The sequence below is a fragment of the Cavia porcellus genome, unplaced genomic scaffold, assembly GCF_034190915.1.
Source record: "Cavia porcellus strain 051 isolate PalLab524CR breed Dunkin Hartley unplaced genomic scaffold, mCavPor4.1 scaffold_23, whole genome shotgun sequence".
In the NCBI taxonomy this organism is placed as follows: domain Eukaryota; kingdom Metazoa; phylum Chordata; class Mammalia; order Rodentia; family Caviidae; genus Cavia; species Cavia porcellus.
Genome location: NW_026947506.1, coordinates 31060954 through 31080456, shown reverse-complemented (window position 1 = coordinate 31080456; position 19503 = coordinate 31060954).

Sequence of the window (19503 nt, the reverse complement as noted above, 5' to 3'; positions counted from 1 at the left end):
ACCACCACATTCCCTTTCTGTGCTCCTTGGGGTCAGGGCTGGGCCTATGGCCTTCAGCCCCCATCAGCTGGTTAGAAGCAGCCTCTACCTGTGCACCTGGATGCCCTGAGGCCCCTGGCTGTGTTCAGCACACGGGATGTCAACGCCTGTCCTGGTGTGGAGCTCTTCTACCAGAGTGTGGCTCCAGAGAGCAAGACCATCTGATTCACCTCCAAGCCCCACTGTCAGGAGAAGTGAAGGTTCTCCTGTATCCTCAGTATCTCTGCATCCCGAAGATGGTGTGTATGTCCTCAGCTGGGCAAAGAAAATGGCAGCCAGAGAAAAATGGTGACAGCCTCTTCCTGTGCTCAAAACTTCACAGAGAGACAGCAGCCAACACTCATCTATAAAACCAAAAGGCTGCAAAAGAAATATTGTCTGATTTATATCCCAGACGAAGAGCCATTTTCCCATATGTAAAGAGCGCTTACAAATCAATAAGAAAAATAGCAAAGAAAAATATGGGCAGAGGTTACAACAGGAGAGGAATTTAATGAGAAATTACTGTTTCTCAAAAACAAATTCAAACTGCAACTTCTCTGAGATGCCTTTTCACTCACCATATGGCCAAAGATGGGAAAGTATAATGATGTCCTCAAAGGCAGCACCGTGTGGGGAAACGGATGCCCTGGAGCCTCAAAACCTGTCAGAATTCCAAGAAACGCACACCCTTTAGCCCAGCATTTCTTTCTAGGAATGTGTCCTCCAGATACCCATCAGGGTTTTGAGAAGTGATATATTACTGTGCACAAGGTTATTTGCTGATGCACTCTCAGTAATAGCCACAGATTGAAAGCACCCTAATGCCCACAGACAGGGGAGGACTCAGATGTGCCATGGCACATGTGGCTGTGGACTAGCAGGTTGACTCTATCTCCAAGAGTGAAGAGAACAAAAGAACAAGAGGCAGGGCTGGGTATTTAGCTCAGTGGCATAAGCGCCTGCCTTGCAAGCAGGCAGCCGTGAGTTCGATCCCCGGTACCGATAAAAAGGAAAAAAAAAGTGTAAAAAAAAAAAAGAGCAAGAGGCAGACCAGTGTATATGGCACAATTTTTTTACATACACACACACACACATACATACAAAGGACTAGCAAAATAGCATCTTCTTTTCTGAGTGTGCCTAGCCTCTTCTTGGGGGCAATACCCAAGAGACCAGCACAAGGCTCTTGCAGGGCCCTACAGGCTGGGGTGGTGGAGATGGAGGGGTAGGAGGAGGGGATTTGCTTTGTAAATTATTATGCATAATTCATTTACAGTGAAAGGCAGTCTTACATTTTCTTCAGTTCTATGTACGTTGTTAAAACAATTCTATGAGTTTTGACGAATGCATACGTTTGCTGTAATCACCAGCTCCATCAAAGGACTGAACATCAACATCACCCCAGAAATAAGACTTGACTTTTCATGACATACCCGTGTGTGCTGTTTGAATTTTGCACAGTGTACAGACATTTCCCCTTCCAATAAATTCTAATATGAAAATGAAAAACTGTTTCCTGACCGGAGCCGCGGAAGACAGGAGGCCAAACTCGAGCAGGATCAGCTCTCAAACTTTATTGCGTACAGCGAACCGGACCTAACAAGGTCCGCCACCCTCAAGGTTGGTTCCTCTTCCGCCCGTTGGGGGCAGGAACAACCTCTTATAAGGGGAAGCAGTATCCAATCACAGAGAAGCGCGCCTAACAAGCTGATAGGCTAGCGTCACGGGTAACTGGGCAGATATGACAATTTGGCGGGCTTGTTCAGGCCGGGAAGAACCCGGAAGCAGGAAATGGGCGCCATTCATAGGCGGCTTCCCACATCTCCCCCTTTTTTATTTATTAAAATAGGATGGTCTGTAGGTCCCTCCAAGGTGTCTATGACGTTGTTGCTGTTAGACACCTAGGAGTGGGTCTACCTTGTAGGCCGAGGCATGAGAGAATGTAGAGGTCTATACCCTGCTGTGCATCACCTTGTTTTGTGCATATCCTTGCGCCAGGACCATGCTCAAGGTGAGTGGTTCATTTTTTCGCAGGGCCAGGCTTTTGTGAACCGAACCTGGATGCATATAGACATTCATTCCTGCCTTCCCCCCAACCTTTGAGGCGGATGGCACTGCAGTACTCTTGGTCTCGCATCTCAATGCCAATAATTTGACTCCAGAAGGGACCCCTGGCCTTATAGGCCATGTATATCTGAGTGGAGCCTGTCTTAGGTTGACCGGGAGGGCTTTTCCCGTCTTACCCGTCATTGGCTTGCCCACTCAGCTCTTATAGCTGATGTTCTGCAATGTGAAGGAGATATGCGGCAGCCTGCTGGCCTGATGGGCCACCTGCTGCCATTTGCATGGCTGCCATAGCTGTGATCTTAACCTGCTGCTGAGTTTGTATGAGGCGATCTAACAAGCATTTGATAACCACAAGCCCTACTAGGATAAACCCTGGGTGAGGCGGGCGAGGCCGCCGAAAAAGGTGCCAATGTGGGCAGGTGGTGCCAAGGACCCCAAAGATATTGTGGTGGTTCTGTGGAATCTGAGCATATCACAGGGGTGATTAATAGGAACCCACAGAATAGAAAAAGCTCCAAACCAGACATTTTAGTTTGTAGATGGTCTCGGGCGCTGAGCGTCGGTCCCAGAAGGGTCGAGTTGACTTGTGTCCGCGGGCTTATCCTCCTGTGCTTTATCAGGAACTGGTGGGGAGTTTACTGCTCGCGTCAATCTTTTCGGGACCCACAGCGGTTCGCAGCCTGGTTCCTGTGGGAAGACACAAACCGCACCTCGGGTCCAGCTAATCACTGGATCCGGGCCCATCCATTGTCCTGTAAGGACATCTTTCCATCTCACCAGCCCTTTGTCGGCCGGGGACGGGTTATTGTGCTCCATGGCAGGGGAATGATTATTATGATTAAGGTTTAAAAAATTTATGGTAAAGAGTGCCAATGATATTCTTCCTTTGGGCGTTAGGCCGTGGCCACCCAATTCACGGCACAGGCGTGTCCACTCTTCTAAGGACCTATTTTTGTTAGTTCTTAGGACATCACGGCACTCCTTAGTGCACTGTTCAAAAATCAATTGTTTTATGAGAGGGTGAGCCGCCTCAGCATCTGGAAAAATCCTGTTAGCGGCCTCAAGCATGCGGGCCACAAAGTCTGAAAATGGCTCTCCCTGCCCTTGTATAATTTTTGTAAGGTGACCCGTATGTTCTCCCTTTCCAGCCAGCCGTCTCCAGGCCTGGAGGCCACAGCGGCTAATTTGTTCATAAACCTGGCGAGGGTATTGAGTTTGATCTTCCTCAAAGGCTCCTCGCCCTAATAGAATATCCCTGTTCCACTCTCTCTGGTTATTTTCCCTGTTGGCTGCCGCCTGCTCTACACAGAATTCCTCATTCCAGGACTTCCAATCTAAATATTGTCCGGGGGAGAGGCAGGCGCGTGCCAGCTGGGTCCAATCTCCAGGAGTTAAAAGCAGACCTGCCAATGCCTCTAAAAGCGCCATGGTAAATGGCGCATTGGGCCCATAAGCTGAAACTGCGTCCTTGATAGTTTTAAGTTGTTTAATTTCTAAGGGCTCATAATATCCTCCTCCTCCCCTGCCTCCTACTTGTACCGGGAATGCATGGAGACCGGAACACTCAAAGGGAAGCCGCGACCATACCCTCTGGTGGAAGGAACGTCCTCCTCCCTCCCCAGATCGGGGCGCAGAAGGCAACCCAGGAAGTAGCTCTCCCTCTCAGCCCAGAGAGCAACTCCTCTTCCGGCCACGGCGGTGCTATCTTCCCGAGCCCTGAATTCGCGAACTTGCCAAAGGGCGGAAGGGCTTAGTGGGGCCTGGCGCCCTGAAGGGGGTGATCGTGGGTGTTTGGTTCCCCCTTTTATCTTCCCGAGCCCTGAATTCCTCTTTAAGCTGTGCAGGAGGGTCCTGTTTAGCGAAGACAACCTCCTCTTCTGAACCTTCCGAATCAGAATCAGAATTAGAGCCCTGAGGGTCCTCCGGAGACCCACAATCGGCAGTGGCTCCGGGCTCCTCTGAGCATTCCGATCGAGCTCTATCAAAAGCCTGTCAGGCTGTATTAGCGAAGCGAAAGCAAAACAGATGCAAAGGGAAAAGAAAAGAAAAAAAAAAAACCAGCGTCCACTCGTGTGGCGCTCAAAATCTGTTAGGTGCGTCCACCCAACCCAGGTGACCCAGTACTCACCTGTCCCAGGAACCGCTGTATCTCACGTAGCTGATCAGGGTGAAGAGAAGAGGCGCTCGCGGCCTTCCGTTGTTATTGGGCCAGGTCCTCCGTCGTACCGCAGGTGACAGCAATCGCACCTCCCGGCCGAAGAGGCACGTCGCTGAGTCTTTTACCTTTTTCCCCGTACGGGCGGCCACCAGATGACCGGAGCCGCGGAAGACAGGAGGCCAAACTTGAGCAGGATCAGCTCTCAAACTTTATTGCGTACAGCGAACCGGACCTAACAAGGTCCGCCACCCTCAAGGTTGGTTCCTCTTCCGCCCGTTGGGGGCAGGAACAACCTCTTATAAGGGGAAGCAGTATCCAATCACAGAGAAGCGCGCCTAACAAGCTGATAGGCTAGCGTCACGGGTAACTGGGCAGATATGACAATTTGGCGGGCTTGTTCAGGCCGGGAAGAACCCGGAAGCAGGAAATGGGCGCCATTCATAGGCGGCTTCCCACAGTTTCCCAGTCGTCTCATCTCATCCTATACCACCCAAGGAAGAAAATCCTTCCCTGTTGTACAGGTGACAAGGTTGAATTTCATAGGGTGAGCGTGACTTGCTTGTGAAGCCACCACAGGGGCAGTTTATGACTTGAACCCCAAACCTTCTGATCCTGGGAAAGCTTCTGAAAATATGACTACTGAGATACATAGAATTCACCCACTTAAAGTATACATTTTGGCCTGGTGTGGGGGTGCACTCCTGTAACCCCTGTATTTGGAAGTCTGAAGCAGGAGGATTGCTATGAGTTCAAGGCCAGTTTAGGGTAAATAGTGAATTTGAGGCAAACTGAACTATATAATGTAACACTGCCTCAAAAAAATAAATAAATGAAAGAAAATACATAAATATACAATTTGGAACTTTTAGTGTATTTCAAAAGTTGTATAGTCATCACTACCATCTAATTTTAGGACATTTTGACACCCCAAAAGGAAGCCTGTAACTAGTATTAGTCACTTTCTACCCTCCCCACAATACTGGATGACCTTCCCCATCCACGTTTTTCTTCTGTGGATTTGACAATTTTGAATACTTCATGTAAATGGAACCATATGAAATGTGGTGTTTCTGTGACTAATTTCATGATCCTACCATTGTTTGTTTTCTTGTGGTGCTGGGGCTTGAACCCAAGGCCTTTACTCTAAGCTATAGGCCTAGAATTTTTATTTTATTTCTTAGACAAAGTCTAATAAAGTCTCAAAGTTACCCAGGCTGGGCTCAAATTTGTGCTCCTCCTGCCTCAGCACATTTCCTGTGTGGACATCCTTTGGCATTTCTGTTGGTTAAATGCCTAGCACAGGAGCCGTGTAACTTGTATTTAGCAATTCTGAGATACTCACAAACTGTTTGTCAAAGCAGGTGCAATATTTTGCATGCCCACTGTACTGCTTGAGGGTTTCAATTTCTCCACATCCTCACCAACACTTGTTATCTTGGTATTTTTGATGATGGCCATTCTCCTTGGTGTGAGGTGGTTGCTATCTCATTATGGTTTTGATTTGCATTTTCCTGATGGCTATTGATTCTTTTCATGTGCATATTGGTCATTTGCATATCTTCTTGAATAAATGAATATTCAGATTTTTTGCCCATTTTAACATCAGGATATTTGTCTTCTTATTATTGAGTTGTCAGTGTTCTTTACATATTCTAGACACATAATTAGATGTAATTAGATATATAACTTGCAAACCTTTTCTCTGTGTGTTGATTTTTTTACTTTTTTATTAGTACTGTTTGCAGCACAAAATGTTTTAATTTCAAAGTTCAATATTTTGTTTCTTGGTTCTTGGTGTCACATCTAAGAAAGTTTTCTAATGGTGAAGATTTACTCCCAGTCTTTCTTCTAAGATTTTTTTAATGCCATTTGAGCTAACTTTTGTATATGGTGTGAGGTAGGGAGTTTAACTTCATTATTTTGCATATGGATATTCAGTTGTCCTGTGTCATTTTTTGAAAAACTATCCCCTCACCCTTTAATTGAACTGTCTTAGCAGCCTTGTTGAAAATAAATTGACTAAGAGTTAACTTCTGGAACCTTGATGGATTCCACTGAGGTACCCACAACAGTGCTATGCTGGCTCCCTTACTATACAAAGTTTTGATGTTGGGGAGTGTGAGTCCATCAGCTTTGTCCTTTCTGGAGATGGTGTTAGCTCTCTGAGATCCTTACATTTGAGCCCAATGTGCAATGCCAACCCTGGCTTGTCCATCAATATCTCCAGGACAACCCTGATACCTCTAGGATTAAAGAATACTGTGAACAAAGTGCACATTCATTAAGCACCTACTGTGTGCCACCTGCCGCTCTGGGTTGCTGCATGCTTTCCTTCAACTGTGCCATGGAGGTTGGCCCTATTGCCACCTCCACTCACAGTGAGGAGATTGAGGTGCGGTGGGGTGAGAAACTCACCTGAGGTCACACGGTCAGGAAACTGTGGCCACCATCCAGCAGTTTGTCTGAAAAGTCCTGATTCATTTTTTATTGTTTCTCACACTTAGAAACTTCCAAGTGTACAGAAAATTGAAATGCTTTCATAATGGGCACCCAAGTGCCCACAGCTTGTACCCCACAATTGGCATCATGTAGTACTTGTTCTGCCTCTGTTCATCAGTCGCTCTTCTCCTAACTTGCAGATACGGGTACTTTCACCATCTGTGAAGGTGGGCAGGGCTGGAGCTGCTGGCACGGTCAGCCACTGAGGGCCAAATGCTCAAGATGGGAGGAGAGAAGGGATGGAAGGACTAGGGATGGATGGAGCTGGTTCCATCCTGAGTTGGGCCCCACTGTTCCTGGTGTCCTGGGAGCCAAGGGCAGACTCTGCCCTTATGCTAGGAGATGGGCTGGGTGGGTGAGACCAGGTGGGACCTCCTTGGTCATCCCTGCATTTTGAGGACTGGACTGTGCTCCTCAGTACTGAATGCAAATGGCCCAGAGCCCAGGCTGTGTCCCAGTGATTCACTCTGCTTGATCCTGACTCAAATAGAGCTTAATGAGAAGATAACAAAAATGACATTTTGCAAGCTTTTAAGTGGACCATGTCCAGATTTTATTTCTTAAAAATAGCATCAACGACCAGGGTATTCCCTTGTAGGGAGATCCAAGGTGCGCAGCAGCGACGCAGGAGGGTTCTCAGTGCACATCCATGGAGTTCCTGTGTCCTTCTCCAGCATCCGCGGTGGAAGGGCTGTCAGCAGCCATCGGTGAACCTGGTCTCGAGTCCAGTGTGCCCCTCTGCCCCCTCATAATAATGGAGGCTTTGGAAGAGAGGTCTCTCCCTGAGTTCTGGCTGGAAGCCCTTCAGGGTTCAGACTGGCCCATTCATCACTGTCACCCTGCAGTGCTCACAATGGGTGCTCTGAGACGGAGCACAGGCACACCCTTCCCTATAGGCACCCTCAGCAAACAGTCTGTGCACCCTGGGCTGTGGCCCCCATTGGCCCCTTGTGCTCTGGCCCTCTCCCAGAGCTAAGCAGCACAAACCACCTCAGGTCTGACTTGATGCAGTCAGATGCAATCGGACGCTGGGCAAAGGTGTCCGTGGCTCCAGGCGCTGAGGTGGCAAGTGGATGAAGTCAAATGGGAATGGTTCAGTCTCCAGGGTGGTACAGATCTGAGCCTGTGCCTGCCCAAGTACATGTCTGCATGTATGTACATATGTGTGCTTGTTTTCATGTGAGGTGCCTATATGTGCAAGTGTGTATGCAGGTGGCACACATGCTTATGCATGTGTGGGGTACCCACATGTGCATGCCTGTATATGTATTGCACAGATGTGTGGGAGCACTGTGGAGTACCTGTATATGTGCATGTAGCACACATGAGTGGGGGGGTGTGCATATGTGGGGTAACTTGTGTGCATGCATGCATGTATATGGCACATGTGTGCCTGCATGCATGCATGTGGGTGCATGTGAATGCGCTGTGTGAGCACAATGGCCCAGGACATCCTCTTTCACTCCACTGCCATCTGTTAGCATTGATACAAGGTGTCTGGGGCTAGAGGTCTCCACAGAGGGAGGCAGGTGTAGGCATGGTACAGGTGTCAGGCACCAGGAACTGCAGTCCTCAGAGCACTGCCCTATGAGTCCACGTGTCTATCATATAATAGAATTGCATCATTCCATCAGGAGAGGAAGTCCCAATTTGGGAGTGGGCAGGGCAGTGACAGCTGAGGGAGACTACTGGTAATCTGGATGTCCTGCAGCTTTTAGACACAGTGCTCCAGCCACCTGATCAGCTCCTCTTTGCATGTTCTCCTGGGTTCGTTTCCCCTTTTCGTAAGAACCCCTCTTTCAGGGATTCATTTTATCATGATTGCCTCAGGAAAGACCCTATTTTCAAATAAGCTCACCTTGGGAGGAGATGGGAGTTAAGACACCGTTATCTCTCTTGGAGGAGAGGACTCAGGCCCTGGAAAGTCTCCATCCCTGTTACCTTGGCAGCCCTAAGATCAGCCTTGTTCGTCCCACTGTACCGAGAGGGAGCTGAAGCCCTTCACCAAGATGGCACAGTATGGGGACTAATATTCCCTACAGCAAGTGAATGCTGCAAATGCTGAGATTTATCTGTTCTGGGGAACCCGAGGTGGCCTCCTGGAGAAGATAGCATTTGGTTTGGGCATTGGCCGTAGGGGATGCTTTTCATTGACTGCAAGAGCACTAAGAGTCAAACCTCAAGAGAAGTCCTGACCAACTTTGGGACCCCCCAGCTTTCTTCTCTCTGTAGAGCAGGGCTTCCCACCCTCCCAGACAGTGAAGGCCCTCAGGCCCTGCTCAGTTCTTTGAGATTAAAGCATTGACCCCTCTTTGTCACTGTCCCTTCCCCCAGCTCCTTAAATCTGTCTGTCTTTCCCCAGGACTCCTGCCACCACCTTGACAATGAATGGCCAGGAGGTCCATCTCGCTCTTCCTGAGAGTGTCCCTAATCTGCTGCCATCCCCTACAGAGCCATCATGCTGGCCCAACCTACAGAGAGGAACTCAAGCTCCTGTTAGATATTTAAAGTGCATTTGGCATTTGGAAATTTTAATTCACTGAGCCTGGATCTCTGTACTCATCCCAACACCTCCAGACAAGCCATTCCCACCTCCACATGGGGCCCCCATCTAGGGCATTGGAAACTGTTCAGAGCAACAGCGACTGATCTGCAAAGACTCCTCCCACTGTCTTGGTCATGTAGCCACCAGTGCCACCTTGCTGAGTGTCCCAGGTGGTCAGGACCCTTGAAGATTCACAATGTCTGCAGAATGAAGAATACATGTCTCCCAGGGTTTCCCAACCAACCCTTTGTGAGGCTGACCCTCCATCCACCATTCATACACGGTCCGGTCCTATAGTAAGTTCTATCATGTCCCCATTGGCCAGATGAGGATATTGACACCAGAGAGGCTAAGTCACTGGCTCTGGCACCTAGAAGTCACTGGCAGGGTTGGGGTCCAAGCTCAGCATCTGGCTCCAGTGTCAGAGGCACTAGGTTTCATTTAGGCTGGGTTGAGTCACCAGTCCCCTCCTCAGCACTTGGTGGAGTGACAGCCCTCAGCCTCTCCTTCTCTCTCTCATCTTCAAGGCTGTTGGGGGTACAGTCCTTATTTCTGCACAGAAATGACCTTGTCGGTTCCTAGACTGTCCCCATGTAGTCTTTGGTCATGAAGGCACAGAGAGGGAGAGGGGCCTGCATGGGGTCACCCAGTAAGCTGTTAGGGTGACCCTGGAAGAGGAGGTCCTGGGAAGATGAGGTTATGGACCAAACCCCAGAACCCATGTGTTGCGTTCGAAGTCCCCATCCTCAAATATGGTACCTTTAAAAAGGTGGTTGAGATATTATGAGGTCATCAGGGTACATCCTAATCCCTTCTGACTGGGGTCCTTAGAGGAAGACGCTGGGACAGAGGCACATGCAGAGGGATGATCACATGGGGAAACAGGGAGAAGATGGCACCTGCCAGCTGAGGTGGCCTCAGAGGGACCCGACCCTGGATGCACCCAGCTCTCAGACATCCAGCCTCCAAAACTGAGAGGACAAATGCTCCGTGCCTGAGCGGCTGCTGTCTGGCATTTTACTGCAATGGCCAGAGCAGCCTCATGCAGACAGGGTCTTCCTGACCCCATACCAAGGGCCAGGAAGGTGGAGACACACAGAGTGGTCCCTTGTCAGGGTCTGGTGGTCTCTAAGGGCTCTGTCACCACCACTGCCACCAGCCTGGATGCAGAGCGGGCCTGCTTTATGATGAGCTGTCAAGTGGGCAGCAGATAAAACACCTACCCTGTGTGACAGACGCAAGATATAAAAAGCCTCCGAGACTCTTTTTATTGACTGGAAACCCTGTGCTTCAAGTCCCATTATCTCCCTGGCTAACAGGCTGTGCAGCAGTGCCAGGGACTAGATGTCCCGGCTAGCAGGGATACGCAGCCCTGTCTCTGGCCTGACACAGCTAGAGGCACCCTGGTCCCCCTGCCCAAGGCAGCAGGGCCCATCAGGGACTGTCTGACTAGGGGCCACTGCAGAGCACTTTCTGTTCCCTTCCTGGAGTGTGGGAAAGCTGCGATTCCCCAAAGAGGCCATGGGCATCTGCTCATCCACGTCCCTCGCCTATCCTGCAGTGAGGTGTGAGGCCAGAGCAGGGAAGCAGGCCCCCTTGGAAGTGGTGCTGGATGTGGGACTCAGGTCTGTGGGACGCTCGAGACTCGAGGCACCTCAGGACAGGTCAGAAGCATCTTCAGGTTTCGGAAGGCCATGGACCATACCCCGGGGAGTCCCCGTGATCCCAGACACAGTGGCAGCATCAGGTCCACAAGGCCAGCGGGGGGTTGAATAAGAAGGCTAGAGCTGGGCTGCAGGGTCCTAGTGTCCCTTCAGTTGCCCACAGCTAGGCGAGGCCCTGGGATCTCCATGTAGGTCCCTGCCCCAAGTTCTCCCCGATATTACCTTGGGCAGCTCTCTTTCCTCACTCAGCCTGGCTCCCCTGGGACCCCACTGAGCCAAAGTTGTCTGTGGCCTCCAAAGAAGCTGAGAAGAAAGACAGATCGCACAGAATGAGGGGACATTTCTTCCTTCCAGAATCACAGGGACCTTAGTGCGTCCACCAGGCTGAGCCTGGGAGCCAATCGCTGCACGGGGAGCAGTAATTAATAAAAACGGGTAATGATAGACCATCTGTCCCAGCCCGCGTTTCACCGCGGGGCCACGCCAGGCCCTCATTAGACATTCCTCTGCTGTTGTCCCCACAGATGGTGGCGGTGGCCGTGCCAGTCCTGTGGGAAGACCATATTTAGGCAAACAGTGCTGAGCAGGCTGAGTCTCAGTCATGAAACTCCTGCAGGGTCAGCCTGTGCCCTGAAAGGGACCTCCACCCGTCCTCCAGCCTGAAAGTGGCTCTAAGTATAGGCGGAGGTGGGCCAGGCCCTGGCTGACACTTATGGCTTGCCGCGTGACCTTAGGCCATTACCAAATCCCTCTGATCCCTCACATCCAAATTGGTAAGGTCAGAGCCAAGCACCCAAGCAAAGAGTCTCTGTCTTCTAGAAGCTGAGGTGAGGGGTCAGCACTTGCATGAAACTTCAGTTGGTCACTGAACTGGGCAGGTCCCCAGCTCAGTGACACTCCTGAAGTGCTGAGAGTGGGCAGAGCACCCATAGGCTGTGCCCTCAGCAGGAAAGACATGGGGAAAGGTATGTGGTGGGGGGGTGGGGATCTGATGGTCCTGGGACCTCCTTGCTGGTTCCAGCCCTGACTGGTTCTTGCAGTCTCCATGGGGAGGCAAATCTGAGCCCTCTAGAGAGCCCAGGGATCATGAGAATCAAATAAGCAATATGAAGGGTCTGGACCACAGAGGATGCTGGAGCCATCTTGGTGACCCCAGTGCTTGCCTCCCCAACTTCTCAGTTTTGATCTGTGGTGATATCACTGCCCCCAACCTGGGTCCCCTCCTGATAAACCACCAATCATGCTCCGAGAAGAGCAGTTCCAGCAGGAAAAAGCTTCCTCACTGAGGGACACTGAGGCACGGAGCTGCCCAAAGTCACATGGCCATAGGCAAGGTCCCACATTCTGAGCCATCTGGCACACTGCAACCCAGACTCATGCTGACCTGAGGGTGAAGGGCCCCGAATGCTGGCTCCCCAGCTGAACACTCTCCATCCCCTGCCCCTATAGCCTGGTGACTCTCCCTGTGCATATCTAAGTCCCAGAGGGCAGTCAGGTGAGTATGTCCTGACTCTGGGTGAGGAGGAGACAGGGACACCTGATCGTAGGCCTCTCTGGTTACTCGCCCCAGGTAACCCAAGTGCCACCCTCCAGAAACCCAAGCCCTCGGCTTTGTCCCCACACAATAGAGCCCTCAGAGAGTGGAATCAGAGAGGGCACATTTGTTTCAGCTGGGAGTCACCCTGGTCAAGCCCTCAGGGGTCAAAAGGATCATAGAAGTGAGAAGGTAAACGGAGGCAGAGGAAACGCTACCTGACACACAGGAGGCTTGGGTAGGGCCTCCTGGCACCCAGCGGTTTTCCTGGTCATGGGGGCTCCATCATTCATGGAAGAAGGGCCACCCAGCTGGCCCCACACAGGAGTCACTGAAACACTGCAAGGTAGGGGAATCAAGAGGCCTCTGAGATACCCAAGGGCAAGAGGCTGGAAAGGGTGGCTTCATTCCGGTTATGAATATTCATGAATCCTTATGAATACTCACCGTGACTTCTTCCACCAGGGATGAGGCAAGGCTGTGTGGAAGGACGGACGCATCCTTCCTGAGCCAGCTTTAAGGCTGGAACCTTGGTGGCCTTGGGCTTAGGATCTGCCCCCAGCTCCAGAGGGGACCCTCCTCTCCCAGGACCATGCAGGACTGGGAGCCATAGAGGGCCAGGCTGGAGTGAGCAACACATGTGGCCTCTCCCTGACCTGGACAGAAGTTCCAGAGCCCCGCTGGCCAGACACCTGAGCGTAGCAGGCTGGGAGAAGGGCCCAGACAGCCCTGCCACCTCTGGTGACTGGCAGGCAGCCACGAAGGAGCAGGTTAGGCGGCAGCTGCTCAGAACAAGACCCCCTGGAGACCAATGCAGATGGGAAACGTGCCACCTGGAGAGAGGTGTCCAGTGCCCAGGGCTTTCCTTCACAAAAACGGAAAGAAAGGGAGCTCAGAGAGGGCTCAGTGACTCATCAAGGTCACACAGCAACATGCCAGGGAAGCCCAGGGAAGCCCCCAGGTGCAAGGGGCCTCTGGTGTACAGGGAAGAAGGCTTTGGGGTGCGGCTATGCCCTACACAGAGGAGACCCTTGGCTACTATTTGTTGAATGAATGAATAAATGAACAAAAGAACGATCCATCAGCCTAAATTTGTTTATAAAGGGTGAGACTGAGGCTCAGAGAAGGGGTCTTGCAGGTAGGGTGTGTGAAGAAGATGAGCAGGTGAGACCCACCTGAGACAGGGACCCCAGAACAGCAAGCCCTGTGAACAGAAGACAGCAGGGCTGGGGGCATGGGACAGGGGAGGCATGAGAGGGCCCTACGGCCAGAGGGACAGACCCTGAAGCCAAGGCACCTGGATCCCCTGTGTGGGGACAAGGCAGGCAAGAGCTACCTCGATTAGAACCAAACGAGAAGTCTGACAGCTAGTGGGGAGGATAAATAATCGTAAATGATGGATTTTATTAAAAAATATCACCAGGAAAATGTATGTTCATTCTAGAAGCCCCCAAAAAAGCCCAAAATGTAATAAGGAGGAAGAGAAGAGATGAGGAATGGGAAATTAAAATCGTGAAAATAGCCCTGCAAAACCTCCTGATAGCTACTGGGAGTCCATTCATGGGAGAGAGGAGGAAGGGCGGGCATCACTGTTGTGTGAAGGGATAAACATTATTCCGCAGCTAAAATAGCAAGAGCAGGGGCAGGAGGAGGGATGGATCATCTGTCACGGGCCAGTGATAGATTGTTCCTCCTGTGGCCAGGGAGGCCAGGCCGACCCAGGCCTGGGGCTGGAACTTGAGGGTTGGTGAGGCCGGTGGGTTCTCTGCCCGTGGTAGTGGGTTGCATCTGGTGGCCTGGCCCCAGGTAGTTGCCAGCATCTGTGCCAGAAAGGCCCTTGGGTGCCCAGAATAGAATCCCACAGCAGGTGAGGGAAGGGAAACTGAGGCTCAGAGAGGAGGCCCATGTCCACGTCACCTTGCAGGCCATGCCAATGAGGAGGCAGCTCCCTTGATCCCCTGGGGCTCCCTCTGGGAAGAGGAGGAGGAGGAAGAGAAAGGGGAGGAGGAGCTAGCTACCTCTGGCTTCCTGCCCTGCTCACTGGGGCCACAGCAGCTGCACATCATTCTGGTGTCTGCACTGTGCTGGGAAACTGTCAACTCACCAGACAATCCTTTCCCTAATGGAAGGTGCCTCTGATACTGCAGGGTGCTGGACTCTGGGTGGGGTGCCCCCCTGAATCTCAGGGTGATGCTAAGCTTTGACTTCAATAACAATACAAGAAAAAAACCAGAGAATCCTGGGGAGGGGTGTCCGTTCCTCCTGAGACTCAGGCCGGGAAGCAGAAATGAAACCTCCCCAGGCTGAGCTGAGAGGGTAGCAAAAAGGCTCAGGGTGGCCTGTGCTGGGGACACAGAGTCATCTGCAGGCTGCTGCCACGACTGCATTGTCTTGTACCTCTTGAAGTGACCTGCCTGCCAGCACCACGAGGGGCAAGTGGCCAGGTGGCCTGGTCACTGAAGGCCCCACCAGCTTCCTCCTGCCCAGCTGTGGGCCCTCAGGGCCTGGGCTGTCCTCACTCAACAGCTCCTCAAGACTCTGTGGGAGACAGGTGGAGACAGCAGGGCAGGAAGGTGGGGACAGATGGAGGGATGAGGAGACAAAGAGAGACACAGACTTGTAAGGATCAGAGTGACAGAGTCTCTCCAGGACCAGACATCCCTGGGACCCTACCTACCTAGGACTCTGTCCTGGGGAACCCCCACTTTCTCAGGACCCCACTCCCAAACTCGCAAAATGCCCCCTTCCCAAGACTACCTCTGGGGCACTGGAAAAGAATTTTTCATCCCCTGAAAATGGTTTCCTTTAGAAGAAAGGACCAAATTCTTCTCCCTGCAGAAGCTATGCCCCTGGTGCTCCTCTCAGGAGTCGGTGCTCCTTCCGGGGTCACCCCAACGTCTGACCCAGCCTGTGCCATCGATCTAAAGGGATATCACTTGGTGGTCCTAAGGAAAAGGCTGAGGGTCTGTGGGCCAGGCAGGTGTCATTTCCTCTGGGTCAGAGATGCGCATGGCCTCGAAGCTCCTTTCCCTTCTACCTGCCAGCCCCCTCCCCGGACCACGGCAGCTCCAGTTCCAGGACCCCAGCTCCCTGGCTCCCAGCCCCCTTCAATATGACACCAGAGCCCTCCCTGTTCCCAGCATTTCCCGAGGGTCAATTAAGGTGTCTGGAGTTGATTAGACACTGATGAAACTCAGAGGTAATTAGCAAAAGAAAAAAAAAAGTTTTGATTAGTCCTCAGCATAATTCTCTCCAATTATTCAAAGTTCATGCCTGCAGGGGGTGGAATATCTCCAGGAATATTTATTTATATCCCAATTTTTTTTCATCAAGTTTTCGAATCTAGTTAATCATCAGGCCCTGAACTTGTTAACCGGGAGACTTTATCAGAGTTGGGGGGGGGGGGTCTGTCTGAGGGGCTCAGATGAGAGACCAAGTCTCCACTTTTATCCCATAAGAGGATCTGGAGCCCCCAAGATAGCCCTGCTTAGGGCTCAGCCTCTGTCTGCTATGTGGTCCTCTTCAGACCCTGGGTGGCAGGGGGTTGCATGCCCTTTCCATGGGCAGAGGAATCACAGATGGGAGGACACAGGGCTACGTGGGATGGCCTTGCCACTGGCTCCTGTGCTGGGCTGACCCTCCAGGTGGGGTCTGGGCTGGAGTCTTCCCACAGGGACAGCCCCAAAGTCCATCAGATCCCCTCAGGCCCCGCCCACCCTTCCCTAGACCCTCCCCTCTCTCCGTGACCCCCAGGGCCAGCAGACTGACCACTGAACCTTATCCTAGGCTACGCCCTCTGCTGGGGCTTTGGTCCCCAGCCAGGCCTGCCTCTTTGGGAAGTCTTCATGGTTTGGAACAACAGGGTAAATTGAACTGCACAAAGGTTACCATGACATGTCTGGGACCTCACTGACACACTTGTCCCCACCTAGAGCCACAGTGCTCTCTAATCCTGTGGGATTAGAGATCTGTCTCACAGGAGAGTAGCAGGTCATGGGAGCCCTGATGTTTAGGGAAAACCCTGGAGCAGGCATGGTGACTGTGATGAATCCACCTAGTGAGATGACATTTAGAGGCCATTGCTCAGTGACTCCTGTGTCATTTAGATCAGGGATCCTGGTGTCATCATCCAGCCCAGGGCTCCTGGGGCAGGGACAATTCTGAAGGCAAGGTGTGTGAGGGAGGGAGGAGGTAAACTTGTTAATGGATGAGGAAATCAAGCTTTAAAGGGAACTTTTTCACTGTGAGGCCAGCGTCACAGCCTCTGGCCAAGGGAATGAAGTCATTCCTGGGAGCCACAGCTCCCTTACCCTGAAGACTCCCCAGAAGTCTGGGCTGCATACCCAAGGTCTTCCTGTCTGCAGGGTTTGCGGCCCACACACTCAGCAGGTTATCTTTCCCCTGAGGACTGCAGCTCTGCTCCCACCCCGTGCCGTCAGCCAGCAGGGGTTGCATCTCTTTCCTCTGTGCCCAAACAGGTGTTTGCCACAGCCTAAACTGGTACTGTCTGGTAGATGCAGAGTATGGTACAATGGCCATGGCTCCCTCTCTCAGGGTACCTGCCTTGGGAGCCAGGTGTTCTCTTCTCTGCTGAGGACACCCAGGTCACAGGAAGAGGCCCACAACCAGCCCCAGCTGAATCCAGCTGCCGAGCACAGGAGTTCGCCATCTTGATCATGCACCCTGAACCCCCAGTGCAGCTGCCCTGCAGGACGGCATGGGGCACAGAGTTCAGGCTTCCTGCCTACCTGCCCCAGTGCAGACTCAAGCAGAGACAACCATTGTTGCGTTAGCTACCAAGTTTGGGATCTCTGGTCAAACATCCACTGACAGGCGGTTCAAGAGGGAACCTGTCTGAAGAGGCAGATGAAGCTGGCCTCTCTCCCAAGCCCAGCCTGAGCAGATTTTGGAGGAGACCAGACAGAATGGGTCTGTCCTTTATCCTCAGTAGCCTGAGGGACCCTGCCACCCTCCCTCCTGCCCTCACTCAGGAACTCAGGGCTCACCTTTTCAAAGTGGACCCTCAAAGCTGTCACCCACACCCTCCGCCCTGCTGCCCCTGGCATGCAGTCAGAAGAGATGGGCTCAGCATCGCTGACTTTTCTGGATTAATTTAGCCCAGTCCAGCCTGGACTCCCGGGCAGGGCTCTGCTTCTGTTTTAATGGTGTGCTCATTAGCTGGGAGGTTCAGGGAGGGGACTGCTGCTCTTGATTCCACCCAATTAACACTGCCCTAAGCTGGCTCAGCAGGAGGCTGGGAGACAACCCTGTCCCCACCCCTTGGTGAGGGAGGCTCAATATCAGAGAGCTGGCAGACCAAGACAACAAAAGAGGGAGGCTGGGTGTCTGCAGGCTAGGGGGCCAGGCACTGTGGGGACCTGGCCCGGGTCAGCTAGGACACCTGCCTGCTGGCCACTCTGCATCAACACTTGCCTCCCTCAGTTTCCCCATCTGTGGACTGAGTAGGATGAAAGAAATGCAGAGACATAAAAATAGTGACACCAATTACTGAGTATGTCCCATGTGCCAGGCTGTGCCAAGTAATTGGCATCCACCCACAAAGTCAGTCCACCCAACAGTCCAAGAAATCTCCATGAATATTCATGCTTTAATCTTTGTGAGATAAATGCTTTTTTTCCCTCCTGCCAGGAACCAATGCCCAGGAGTGGTGGCTGGGTCACAGGTGTACGTTTAACTCTGAGAAACCACCAAACTCCCCCAAGGTAAATATGCCATCTCACACTCTGCTATCAGGGATCAGCGTACAAGGGCCCCCCATCTTCACCAACACTTGCTGTGGTTCATCTTTTTAATTTTAGTCCTTCTAATAAGTGTAAAATAGCCTCTTATTGCAGATTTAATTTGTATTTCCCTAATGATTAATGATATTGAGAATCATTTGGTGTGTTTGTTTCTTCAGGCATCTGTTTAAATATTTAATCTGTTTTTGTTTTTTTTTAAAGTTAGTCAAGGTATGATGACACAGACCTAAAGTCTCAGCTCCTTGGGATTGTTACGGCAGGCTCAAAGCTAGCCTGCATGATTTAGCAAGACTCTATTCAGAACTTTCCCAAAAGGGGCCTGGATATGTAGCTTAGTAGTAGAGTGCCCCCAGGTTAGGTCACCAGTACTGCAGAAACAATAAAATAAAATTTAAAAAGGCACTTCCTAGATTTAATTCCCAGTACCATAAAAAATGGGTTGTGAGTCTCTCATTATTGAGTTACGAAAGCTCTTTACATATTCTAAACATAAGTCCTTTGTCAGATAAATGCTTTGAAACCTTTTTGCCCAGTGTTTGGCTTGTGTTTTTAGGGGTAAAATCTCAGGGACCCTCAGTTTGCAAACAAACCCCCCTGGGGGGCACAGAGGATATGATCCTTGGGGCAGCCACCTCAACCGACGAACCCATCCTGCATTTCCACGTCCTCTGCCTGTTCTTGTCCTTGCTGCCCAGCAGTGGCCTCTTGCCTTTGGCTCTGGTGTTATTGATGGGGCTGAGTGCACTTTGCTCCAGATTCCTTCCGGGCCCCACATAACCTGAAGAACCAGCTGGAGGGCACAATGTGACTACAACGGCTCACAAAGCCCATACCTCTGTTCCTTCACCAGCAACGTGGGACTGTCTCAGGCCCTGGGAGATATCATGAGCAAGTCCGTTAAGAAAGGTCTGTGTAGACGTGGTGGCAGCCAGCCTCTGCAACACCTCCAGCTGCCCTCTTCAAGCTGTTCATGCCCAGCATAGACACTTCCAGCCTGAGTAGCATGGACTGCATAGCAGTAAGATATAGAAAGGTAAGTGAAAATTCCTTGGGAGGTACCCAGACAGGTGCTCCTTCTCGATGTCTGGGATCACCACTGGGGTCACCAGCCATCATGCTGTGGGGACAAGGGAGCAGCTTACAGAAGCCCACATGGTGAGGAGTGAAGGCTGAACCACCAACCACAGGGAGAGGGAGCATCACCTTGGATATGAGTCCGGCCCCAGCCAAGTCTCAAATGATACAGCCCTGGC